We start from the raw sequence: 12155 nt of genomic DNA on the forward strand, positions 1-12155 counted from the left end.
TGTATATTGTCACCCTGCTTATTTAGCTTATATGCAGAGTATATCATGAGAAATGCTGGGCTGGATGAAGCACAAGCTGGAATCAGGATTGCCAGGAGAAATATCAATAACTTCAGATATGCAGATGACACCACCCTTATGGCAGAAAGTGAAGAACTAACGTGAAGAAAGTGAAAGAGGGGAGTGAAAAAGTTGGCTTAAAGCTCAACATTCAGAAAACTAAGATCATGGCATCCGGTCCCATCACTCACGGCAAATAGATGGGGAAACAGTGCAAGCAGTGGCTGACTTTTTTTTTCTGGGCTCCAAAATCACTGCAGATGGTGACTGCAGCCATGAAATTAAAAGACGCTTACTCCTTGGAAGGAAAGTTATGACCAACCTAGACTGCATATTAAAAAGCAGAGACATTACTTTGTCAACAAAGGTCTGTCTAGTCAAGGCTATGGTTTTTCCAGTGGTCATGTATGGATGTGAGAGTTGGACTATAAAGAAAGCTGAATGCAGAAGAATTGATGCTTTTGAACTGTGGTGTTGGGGAAGACTCTTGAGAGCCCCTTGGACTGCAAGGAGATCCAACCAGTCCATCCTAAAGGAGATCAGTCCTGGGTGTGCATTGGAAGGACTGATGTTGAAGCTGAAATTCCAATACTTTGGCCACCTGATGTGAAGAGCTGACTCATTTGAAAAGATCATGATGCTGAGAAAGATTGAGGGCAGGAGGAGAAGGGGACGGCAGAGGATGAGATGGTTGGATGGCATCACCGACTCAATGGACATGGGTTTGGGTGGACTCCGGGAGTTGGTGATGGACAGGGAGGCCTGGCGTGCTGCAGTTCATGGGATTGCAAAGAGTTGGACACGACTGAGCAACTGAACCGACTGAACTGAACACTAGCTTTGGTTGGTTGCTGCATTGCCATAAATTAATACCTTAGGATACCATCTCTGAAACTAAGATGCATTTCTGCTACCCATGCCAATAACTATTAAATATTATCTGATTGAAATACTCTGTAGTTTTACTCTTCAATAAATATAAAACTAATCTGATAACCTTCTACTGATGCAAATGTTGGCACATCTCTAGCACAGAAATAACCATGCCTTTGCCCTTTATTTTCTAGCCCTAAGTCATTTTCTTGGAAAAATAACTATGTTACACTGATGTAATATATTAAACCCTAGTTCTTTGTGGAACCCCAATGATACTGTTTAGAAATTCAAGTGGATTGTATAAAGTGGGTCCTTCTTTAATAGTATAACCTGAATTAGCACGATTTACCACTGGAAGAGTGAAAAAAAAAATCACAATCTATTTTTTTCTAATTTGTCATTTTGTTAAGTATTCAGAGTCTTTTTATTCTTCTCCTGTTTGTAAATATCTGTAGTTTATCCATTGTGGAGGTGAGACTAACTCAACATACTTCCTTATATTGAATTAAATTGAGAAACAAGTTAGAAATATGTCATTAAACCTTTTTATATGCAAATTTTATCATAAAAATCCCAATTGTCTCTTTGGATTCCTTTAAGTTTATCAAACATATACTCTCTGGATATGTCACTGTCTGTTTTGATTGTTAGACTGGCTTAAAAATTTCATGTGAACTGGTCACATCAATCCAATTCAAGAAATAATTTTGGAGAGAGACTCTATCTGCTCTATGCAGCAAATACAGCTATAGTCCAGGTAATTGTAGACACAGGCCTATTCTTTCTTCCAGGATGTTAGCTTTATTCACATTTATAATTCCAGTTTTATCTCAGTTATTATAATGAAGATTTCTTCTCTCATCTCAAGATCTCTGAAGAAGAGGGTAATAAAACCAGGTTTAAGTATTATTCTTGCACAAAATGACTGATTTAAAGTCTGTAATAATGCAACGCCTGGGATGACTTTAAACTAGTACACAATCATCTTCCATTCATGTTTAATTTAAAATTCCACTGCTTCTTTAGATGAAAATGTTCCTTCCAATCTTCTTCAGAGCTTCAGGTTTTTCATCTAAACATTTCAGGTTCTGCCAACACAGCCTCTGTAATTAGTGGCTCCAGGCCAGTAAATTCATCCTGCATGTCAGTTGCTCCATTTCTAACTTCAGCCCATGATGTGGAAGCAAATCACTACAACTGGCTTCTCAGACTTGAAATTGAACTTGACAAACACTCTTTGGGAGTTACACAGAATAAGAACGCAAGCTACAGACAACAATTGACACCTGTTACAAAGGCCGTGTCTAACCACATTGGGTGTATTGAGTTACTGCTGACTTCAAGGAGTGATGAGCATATAAGAAAAAATATATTTTATCCCTGGATTCCTAACACACCTCTAAAGGCTTACAGGAACTAAACATGCTTCTCGCTGAACCTGGGACTTCCAGGTTCCACGTGATGTAAATATGTTTTATTTACTATTTAAATAATGTCCATTTTGACATATTATCCCAGTGGATCTCATGACCATCCACATTGCCACTAGAGTATAGTCTCAACAGCAGAGTTATGAAAGACAAAAATCATCATACATTTGTGATAAGTGCTGAGAAAGTCAGAAGTCAACAAAAAAATCATAAAGCAATTTCAAAAGATGTTAGAACAAAAGAAATTAAGAACCTTTTAACACCATGTCTTCATTTTCCTTGAAAGAAAACACAGATTCAGGGAAGAAATCAAGAGCCCAGGGCCAAAGAGCTAGTCGGTGACAGAACTGAGAACAAAAACCAAGTCTCCTTACTTTCATTCTGATATTTTCAATCTTCTATTAGTGAATTTCCAGGGAAACAAATATATAATTTAAACTAAAAATTCCAAGTAATAAAAAAAAAATGAATGAGAGAGACTGAAGGAACAAGAAGAAGTTTAAAAATATTCTAAACAGAATTTTTAAAAAGATCATTGCAGTAACTTTTAGTAAGGTAATAAATACATTAGTTGGGTTATTTTTTCAAAATAGCTAATACAGCTTTCAAAATCCACATTAACACACAAATCATTTGGAATTGGTAGCTGGGAAGAAGGAAAACGTAGTTGATAAAGTAATGATTTGGAGAAGTAACCCTAAGTTTATGTATCTTGGGATATATAGTAGAAAAATTTGGAAATTGTAAAAGTTTAAATTATATATTTGTTTCCCTGGAAACAATTGTAAAAATTCAAGAAACTGCAGGCAGAAATGTGCTTTGTTTGGGGCCAACTTATTGTGAAAGGGTGATACACTCAGCCACGTCCCCCTGCAGCTTCCTTCCGTCTCCAGAGCTGCATTCAAAGGAGGCAACATGGCACTCCAGGCTTTGGTCTCTGATTAGCTTCATGCCTGTTGTTACAGCATCTGAGCACAAATGAAGCTGCAGACCTCGGCGGATTTCTTTTGAAAATGAAGGTACTGGTTGAGTTTTGATTGGTGCCTAAAAAAATATCCTGGGGAAATATTGCATATTTTACACCTGTGCATTCCTGATCTCATAAGAGAATGAGTGCTCCCAATAGCTTACAGGGGTTATTTATTACTTTTAAGGAGAACAGAAACGCTTGAAAATGTACACAGGCCCATAATATCAGTACTTCCACTGATAGTTGTAAAATAAAAATGAATAAATAAATGAAATATCAGAAATCGTGTTTGCCTTGCCCTCTCATATAAATTGTGATGGGATGACCAAAAAACCCCACAGTAAACATTAGTGTTACCAAAAGAAAGGAGATGGATCCTAGAGTGTAACTGAGCAGGAACCTATGGGCCTTCCCAGAACAGAACCCCCACCCCTCAGTCCAGTGACCTCTCTCTGTTTTTCTCTGGTCTGTAGAAAAACTTCAGCCTCTTAGGCTCTCCCAGAGTTTCAAAGAGCATATTTAATCAGAGAAGTCAGAAAATGCAGGAGAAAAGGAAAACAGTCAAGTAAGACAAAATAATAATAGTTCAGCCATTAAACACAGTCAAGAACCTTTAGTTCTTCCTCAAGGGATATAGGTAACATTCTGAGCCAAGTCCCTTGAACTGTTTTGTAGACACGAAAACCCCCACCAGGTGGAAGAAGTCAACTACATGCTGCCCACAAGCGTGTGGACCCCTCCTTAGACCCAGAGGTTGATGATGTTGACTCCTGGTTACCTCACCATCAACCAAGGAGAAAAAAATGTCCATGAGTGGATCGTGAGCCCCACAACTCCCCTCCCTCACCCTGTCTTTAAAAACCTTTCCCTGAAGGCCTTCAGGGAGATCGGGTATTTTGAATACTAAAACTACTGGACTCCTTGCTTGACACCCTGCAATAATGCTGCCCTTTTCTTCACCACCGCCTGCTGTCAGTAGAGTGACTCTACTGCAAGTGGGCAGGTAGACCCAAATTTGGTTCGGTAATAAGAGGACTACATCTAAAAATGTATAAGGCGTAATTCAGATCCACATCTGGAAGGATTCTTTGATCGACTATGACCTATGACCCTATGGCCACACTAGCACCGAGGGACTTTGTGGCACCTGATACATTTCATCATCCATTCCCAGTGATAACTCATTCTTCTAGTAACAAACATTCAATGGGTCCCACAAACAATCCTTGGGTCACAGAAATATTTGGTTCTAGAAACAAAAAACAAAAGAGATAACTTCAAATCTCAAAGGGTCAGGGGAGACTTGTCTTAATATGGAAGCAGAAACTAAATCATTTGCAAAATGATAAGGAATAGTATCACATCAATTACATTGCTTCAGGCTTTTCCAAACACTTATTGGAAACCTACCAGTAGGTGTACCAGACCACACGCTAAATGTGTTCGTTTACATCTCATTTACTCTTCACAGCAACTGTGTGAATAAGCATAGCTATTCCTACTTTGTAAAGAAACTGAGAGTCCAGGAGACTAATAACATGATCGAGGTAACACAACAAGACAGTGGTGTTTTTAAAAAAAAAATTCCTCTATTATTTGTTCTTCAGCAGAGGTAATAGGGGCTTTCCTGGTAGCTCAGCTGGTAAAGAATTCACCTGCAATACAGGAGACCATGATTTGATTTCTGGGATGGAAAGATTTGCTGGAGAAGGGATAGGCTACCCACTGCAGTATTCTTGAACTTCCCTTGTGGCTATGACGGTAAAGAATCCACCTACAACGTGGCAGACATGGGTTTGATCCCTGAGTTGGGAAGATCCCCTGGAGGAGGACATGGCAACCCACTCCAGTATCCTTGCCTGGAGAATCCCCATGGACAGATGAGCCTGGCGGGCTATAGTCCATGGGGTCACAAAGGGTTGGACATAACTGGGTGACTATGCACACAGCACGAAAGTACTAGAGCATGTTGAAAATTCCACTGCCATGAATTCAATATTTTAAAAATGTATAATATTTATTGTTCTATGTCTTAGTGGAATTTGGCTTACAATGTGTTTTCCCATCAGAAGAATTTATCTTGCCAGTTTACGGTAATACAGTCCTTTCCAAAGTAAAGCTAAATCAAATCAAGTCCTATTTCTATTGCTGTCCCCCGCCCTTTCTTTTTTCTTCCCTCCCTAAAGTTATGTGATTTCCAGTGGACTTACATGTTTTCCTGGAACTGGATCTAGGGCAGCTTGCCCATGTAATGGTGTGTACCATCTCTGGCCTCCCCTGAGCCCAGCTGATCCTGCCTTGTCTAGGGATCATCTTCTCTCTATCACATCTGCTGTTCTTTTCTGTGATCCTCCAAGACATTCAGTGATGGGTCCACACTCTATATATCCCTTCTTCCAGTGGGAAAGCAGTCACATGTATCTCCATGCCTTTCTTGTAAACACAGTAAATTTATAAATCTTCCCTCAACATGCCTGGCCTGGATGTGCAAAACTCCATAACAATGCCATGACTCAGGCTGGTCCACAAGGGACTGTACTCAACCACTGACAATCACAACTCCTATATTCCAAGACATTAGCCATCTTGTTAAGCTGTGCCCTGAGACATGTTAAGTCATGGAGATATCTCAGACAGTATATTCAGCTCTGAAATATCTCCAAACTTATTGAGTATCTCCAGAGTCATGCCTTCTCCCTGGACTCAGCTGAGAAGACTATAGCAAAGATTGAAATACTTTGCAAAGACCCAGCAACCATTAAACTACATGCATTTTCCTCCAATCTCTTTTCTGCCCTGTGGATGAACTCCCCCCTCACTCTATCTTCTTCAAGAATGGCTCCTGAGATGAAAATCATTAAGCAGAATGTCTACAGTTCACAATCTCTCTTGTAGCAGGAGGGAGATGGGGAGACACCCTTGGAAACAAAGAAGCTAATTTACCAAATCTCCTTACAGTCAAGCAGACAACAGGTCTCATGGTACACACACTAATCACCACTCTCTCAAGAGGGTCCTCATCTATGAAAATATTTTAGCAGAATATACTTCATTTGTCGACAACTGTTTGTACTAAACAAATCTGGAATCTACAAATTTATAGTGCATGGCGGCTTCCTGGAAAATGTCACATAAGCTATACAACCACCTGGAAATGAAATGATAATGTGTCACAGCAAATGGCCCTCTTCTGTGTCATTTATGCAGACACAAATATCACACACAGGCTCTTTGCATAACCTGAGCCAAGTACATCCTGCCTGGCAAGAAGTAACCTGAGTAACTGCACTGAAGGGCCGATTCCCTCCCTGTTTCACCTGTGCCTCCTGGTTGTATGTCTTCTTGAAGTCATTGGCTAAGCCTGTTATCAGGAAAGATTTCTCATGGGAGTCAGTCTGCTTTGACAACCCAGTCCTTTGTGCTGTCTCTGCTGCTGCTGCTGCAAGTCCATCAGTCGTGTCCGACTCTGTGCGACCCCATAGACGGCAGCCCACCAGGCTCCCCTGTCCCTGGGATTCTCCAGGCAAGAACACTGGAGTGGGTTGCCATTTCCTTCTCCAAGGCATGAAAGCGAAAAGTGAAAGTGAAGTCGCTCAGTTGCTGTCTCTGCTGCTACTGCTGCTAAGTCATGTCGGTCCTGTCCGACTGTGTGACCCCATAGACGGCAGCCCACCAGGCTCCCCCGCCCCTGGGACTCTCAGCGCAAGAACACTGGAGTGGGTTGCCATTTCCTTCTCCAATGCATGAGAGTGAAAAGTGAAAGTGAAGTTGCTCAGTCACGTCTGACTCTTAGCGACCCCATGGACTGCAGCCTACCAGGCTCCTCCGTCCATGGGATTTTCCAGGCAAGAGTACTGGAGTGGGGTGCAGTCGCTGTCTCTGCTTATCTCCAATTCTCTCTCACTGGTTTAAGCCCTGTTCTGAGTCATCAAAAGTTGAGCTGCTGATATTTAAAAATAAGATTATAAAATTCACTAAACGCTTTTTTCTTTAAAGTATTTGCTCTTTACCAATAAAATGAGGGATATTTCTGACTATTGCATACTTAACTCAGTGTATATAAAAGACTTGCTGATGCTTGAATGATGAGAAGAGTAAGGATGTCAACAATAGTAGAAACACATAATCCAATACAGTTAAGTTCCCTACACATGAATAAGTTCTGTCCCAAGAGTGTGTTTGTAAGTCCAGCTTGTTTGTAAGTCCAACAAAGCTAGCCTAAGTATAACACTAACACAACTAGCTATATAGTCCTGTACTGTAAGCAGTTTATAAGACTTCTCATACAAATAATACATAAAAAACTAACAAACACAAAAAATGAAGAAAATATTTTTAACTTACAGTACAGTACCTTGAAAAGTACAGTAGCACAAGAGCTGGCATACAGGGGCACATTTGCATCTTTGAAAGTTGGTTTGTACATAAGGAACTTACTATATTAAAATATAAATTAGTAGTTTTATTTCAGAAGTTTACTGTGGCAGTATCACTGCATCATCTTTAAAATACATTAGAGTCACATTTTTACTACCTTATCTTCCTAACAGGATGAGTATTTAACTATTTTAGCTAGATGCAAATAGTTATTAATATAATTTTTGTTAATATTATAAGTTGATAAATTCCTATGTCATTATATATTTTCAAGTATTGTTTAAAAACAAACATGGACTATTAGTGACCTCTGTGATCTTGCCTAGGACATGAATAGAAATACTGAGTGCAAAATTCAATTCTAGCAATACAATTGTGAGAATTAGATTTATTGAATTCTTATAAAGATGCTTCTATATAAGTTTATCCTACATTATTCAATTATTTAAAAAGTCACATATATAGAAATAAGGCTAAACATGACATAAAATGACCATTTCATGAACAAAGTATCATATTCAATAATCAAAACCCAATAGATGAGTCTCCAATCTATTTAAAACAAATTTAATACAAAACCTCTAATCTATAGAAATTAGCCATTTGCTGTATGATATGAATTTTATTTTTTACTTTAATTGAAACTAACTGCAAATGAATAAAAATTATTATTACAAAAGAAAAAAAATAACATTCTAGGTTTTCCAAGTGATCTACCATTATATACCAAACTGTATCACACATACTTGAGAATTTAATTATGTCCTATTAAAATTAAGTATATTTCAACTAGTAACTATTAAGTAGTCTATTTTTCATACTTATGTTTGGTATCTCTTCTTGTTAATGATATAAAAGAGCTAAAAACTTTTTTAAATGTAGAAAGGGAAAATAAGTACAGACTTTAAAGAAGAAAGTTTAAAACCTCATTTAGACCATTTCTTTTAAAGCAAATAGGAATGAAAATAGTTCTAATAATATTTCCTAGTACCACAAATTTTCCAGTTTAAAAATTAGAATTCGTATGAGGTTCTGCAAATGTTATTCCTTATGAGAAACTAGGCTTTTTTTATTATTGGAAGGAAATATCAGGGTATAATTACAATATAAAATATTAAAATCCAACATTTCTACAGGATCTTAAGGAGACACATTATGCCAGTGTTCTTTAAGGGAAAATATTATAACAAACCGATGTGACAACATGGCTCTAGGGTAAATCTATACATTTAAATAAAAAATACAGTAATGCCGTTCACATACAAACTATTTCTTGTATCAATGATATATTATTATGTGGTGCCAAAAGGACCCAGATAATGTGTCTACATATCCTGGAACTAAATGTAATAAAACCAGATCAGCGTCTGTTTAAATTTCTATTATTTTGTGCACATTACTATAGAAAGAAGAGTTTTTCAAGCAACATTCAATAAGATGCCTCACTAGATACAAACTGTTCTACCTTTAACAGAGAACTGCCCAGGTAAAATCAAGCTGCCCATGTGAAATAATAAACCAAAAATGTGTGTTACTAGAATGGTATTTTGTGGGAGTATATCATCACACAATGCAGTTTATATTTTAGAAGAAATGGAGAAGAAATTTAGTATGTCTTCATTCATTATAATATTAGACTATGAGCTCTTTTATACATAAATTTTTACCCTGAGTCTTCTATGTAGTATGTATGACTACAAATTATTCATAAAACTTTCTACTCTTTTATACATTTGGATATACAGCCCTAACGTGGCCTACCCAGGCTGTAGCACAGAAAACTTACCTTATTGTTTCAGTATAAAGGGAAGGAAGGAGAGGAGGAAGGGAATGAAACACTGCTGGAAATTAAAAATAAAAGTGATTTCCATATTAAAATAATGCCAACCCCAAAAGAACGACCTATTTTTCAGCTTGTGGACACCCTTGGATGGAAAACTCTCCTGTGTATTTGTCAGCAAGTAAGAGTCATATACTGACTAATCTCTGTCAACTCAATGTAGAAAGTCAAAATACAAAGGGGTAAACTATTCTGAATTAACTATTGAGACCATATAACATAATACTTAATAGTTCACAACTTTTTAAATAAACAATGAGAATATTTTTTACAAATGCTTGCTTGACTAATTTTTCTCTCTCTAAATTAAAATTCAACTTAATGAGTTTATGAGGTTAGACCAGTGGTTTTCAATCCAGAACCCTGGACTCTAGGGTTCACACCAAATGGACTCTAAAATAAAAATAATGATGCTCATGATAATATGGATAAAATAATAACAGACATTTATTATGTGCCTACTGTATTCAGAAATTCCATATATGCTACATGCACAAAATTTTTAATCCTTTATAATAAAGCTATGGACTTTGGGATTCTTCATTCTAAAATGAGGAGGAGATAAATGCAGAGAGAGATAAGGAAGCTTTATCAGGGTCATTCTGTTAGTAAATGGCTGATTGATTTGAACCCAAGCAACCTAGATATTTTAATCATTATACATGCCATCTTCCAAGATAGTCATGGGAAGTCTATGAACTATTTTCAATCCCCAAATGTCTTATAGACTTTGCCCATTTATCTATATTGGATGAACTAAATAAAACACTGTTCTTTTGACGTCAGTCAAAATTATGTCAATTCAGAATGGTAACACTAATTGATAACAAATTTTGATCCAAAGTCTGTAGGCATCTTGAGACGCAAGGAAGATCATGACTTATCCAGCCTTTTAGAACCAGTTGGTAGAAAACTTAGCTTTTTTGGTTTCTTGCCAGTATGTTCCTGAACTTCCATCTACTTTCTTTAATGTAACAGTACATCAGAATCACCTTCACACAGTGTTTTAGGTTTTTCACTGCACTTGCTCACCTTAGCACATTTAAAACATCTGGAGCTAATGTTTTAAAGACTTGCAAACTTTTAAAGTGGCTTCTATGCTCAGAAAAAAATGAAACAAGGTAAAACCTACTTTTTATCCAGTCAGCACATCCTCTGGAACATACTCTGTTCCTTCCATCTAATTTTAAGGTGCCCAGTTGCAATGGTGTATAACAACCTGATAAGGATTCATTGCAAAATTCAGTCACGGGGTAGGTCAATCTGAAAAAAAAAAATAACGTTCACATAAATCCGACCTGGATCAAAATTTTTATTGCAGACATGAAAGTAAGCTAGGGTTGGGGGAAAAAATGAAAGAGCTATAGAAATGTAGCATACTCATAATCTTTCATTTCTGCCCTGGAGAGGCTTGAAATGTTGAAGCCAGGAAATAGAATATGATCAAACAGCCCCACTTGTATGTGACTAAATTGATAAAAACCGTGGAAACCTAAATCTAAATTATAAAGTACATTTATGAAGTCCTATCAAACTGAATTGTTATCTTTAGCTTCTTTAAACAGAAATTCTGAACACTGAATAATGGCCCAATAAATGCTTAATGAGGGAATGAATATATGGTTCTACCAATCCACACTTTATCTTTTGAGATGGTTTCTTTCACATCTCGAAAATCCACATGAAGCCCAAGACTTGCATCCTATTCCAGGTGTTTTGTGGCAGAAGGAGAAGGTGCTGTTATTACACAGAGAAGAAATTCTATGCATTTTGAATACTGAGAAGTTACTTTAAAATATGGGTAGAAATACAATACATATCATAACATTATTTGTTTGCAGTAATGAATGGTCACAGCACCCACAAATTTTCTGCTAATCACAACAGTAAAACAAAAAAATGTAAGATGGTGATAGACTTGACATGTAAGCCATTTAGTTAATATTAAACTGCCAATTGGTAGGCTAGAAAAATTGGAGACAATTATTCAAAATTGAATGTCCAATGTATATAACCGTTTTAAAGCTTTAAGTGTTTAATTTGAGAAAGATTACACAGTACAGAAAAACATCCAATAGTTCAAATTTTGAGAAGGGGGAAATTTCATCATGTATAGATAAGGATGAAGAAGGAAAGAACATAATCTCCTAATTTCACACACTTAAAATTGTATGTCTTGTATTTTCTGAAGACTGGGCAAACTGCAAATGCATCTACAATATCAGTCTTCAATTGTAAGTGCTGGGTTGCAAAGTCAAGCAAATATTATATATCCATTCCTCAACCACCCTCCCCCACATAAAAATGAAGGGAAACACTTTCTTGAGTATTTACCACGGCAATGTATTGTAACATTTTAACTCTATGCTTTTGATATGAATTAAAAAATCAGTTGGTAAATGTGCATAGGATTTCTCCAAATATCATTCCTGTTACTACTATTTGACATAAAAAGTTAAAAGTAATGCACATACAATGTAATAATACGCAGCTGTAAAAAAAGAATTAAATAATGCCATTCGGAGCAACATGGGTGGGTCTAGAGATTATCGCACTAAGCGAAGTAAGTCAGAGAGGCAAAGACAAATACCATATGATATCA

At 37.0% G+C, this 12155-nt stretch overlaps 1 long non-coding RNA gene across 1 annotated transcript in view; it reads right to left on the minus strand.

The window, feature by feature from the left end:
* LOC122452154 overlaps positions 1-10806 on the minus strand; it is a 53280-nt gene extending 42474 nt beyond the window's left edge. Inside the window, exon 1 of the long non-coding RNA XR_006272606.1 lies at positions 10686-10806. This is a non-coding gene — a long non-coding RNA (uncharacterized LOC122452154). The remainder of the gene's footprint in view (positions 1-10685) is intronic.
* Positions 10807-12155: the final 1349 nt, after the last annotated feature.

Source organism: Cervus canadensis, chromosome 13 (assembly GCF_019320065.1).
Source record: "Cervus canadensis isolate Bull #8, Minnesota chromosome 13, ASM1932006v1, whole genome shotgun sequence".
Classification (NCBI taxonomy): domain Eukaryota; kingdom Metazoa; phylum Chordata; class Mammalia; order Artiodactyla; family Cervidae; genus Cervus; species Cervus canadensis.